Source organism: Motacilla alba, chromosome 2 (genome assembly GCF_015832195.1).
Source record: "Motacilla alba alba isolate MOTALB_02 chromosome 2, Motacilla_alba_V1.0_pri, whole genome shotgun sequence".
Taxonomy (NCBI): domain Eukaryota; kingdom Metazoa; phylum Chordata; class Aves; order Passeriformes; family Motacillidae; genus Motacilla; species Motacilla alba.
In genome coordinates this window covers 143354926-143356078 of record NC_052017.1, presented here as the reverse complement: position 1 = coordinate 143356078, position 1153 = coordinate 143354926, and the positions used below count along the sequence as shown (strand labels likewise).

Genomic DNA, 1153 nt, shown 5'->3' with positions numbered 1-1153 from the left:
CTGTGAGGAAGCACAACCAATAGACAGAAATTATAGTTATATGGATTGCTTTTATATAAATTTACACACTTACAGGAGAGAAACAAGATTAAACTACCCCCCCTATATATAGCAATAGTATATCATAAAATAATAAAATACCAGCAGTATTTTATCCTAGTCCTGAAATTCTAATTAAATTATCATACCCTGAGGATTTTTATATTCTTGTCTGCATCATCAATTTCACTGATGTTACAGAACTATTAAAATGCATCTTACTGTTAATAAATACTATTTATCCTGCATAATGATGTGCACAACTTTCTATAATAACACCATGTACTTGCTCAATATCTAATTACTTTCTCAACCAGATGCAGCATTGGGAAAACAATAGCATCCTGCAATACTACTGATAGACACAGAGATACTGTAAGACATAATGACATGGTTTCTGGATATTTTCCACTATCAGGAAGATTCAAAGAAGTAAGAAAATAGAAAAGCACTCTTTTTCAGTGTGCTGGTTTTGGCTTGGATATTTTTTTACAGTAGTTGATACAGGGCTGTGTTTTGGATTTGTGCTGGCAACAGTGTTGATAACACAGAGATGTTTTTGTTACTGCTGAGCAGAGCTTACACCGAGTCAAAGTCTTTTCTGCTCTTCACACTGCTGGGCCAGGGTGTAGGCTGCAGGTGGGCAGGAAGTTGGGAGGGGACACAAATGTGACAGCTGACCCCCACTGACCCATGAGATCCCCATATCATATGGTGTCATGCTTAGCAGTAACAGCTTTAGGGAAAGAAGTAGGGGAAAAGGGACATTCAGAGTGATGGCATTTGCCTTCCTTAGAGTCCTGCTTAGCTGGAGATGGCTGAACACCTGCCTGCCCATGGGAAGTGAATGAATTTCTTATTTTGAATTGGTAGCATGTGTGACTTTCACATTACCTATTAAATTGTTCTTATCTCAACCCATGATTTTTCTCACTTTTACCCTTCCAATTCTCTTCCTCATCCTGCTGAGGAGGGTTAAGCCAGTGGCTACACAGGGCTGCACGGGGCCTATCAGGGTTGAACCACAGCATTCAGTTAAAGCAATTATCTTCCCCTATTACATGTCCCTATGACGTAGCCATCTGAAAATAGCCACAAATGCTTTATAAGTAAT

At 39.0% G+C, this 1153-nt stretch overlaps 1 protein-coding gene across 11 annotated transcripts in view; it reads right to left on the bottom strand.

The window, feature by feature from the left end:
- Window positions 1–1153, bottom strand: part of EFR3A (EFR3 homolog A) — a 76216-nt gene that overhangs the window by 3097 nt on the left and 71966 nt on the right. The gene's annotated exons all lie outside the window — the stretch shown is intronic.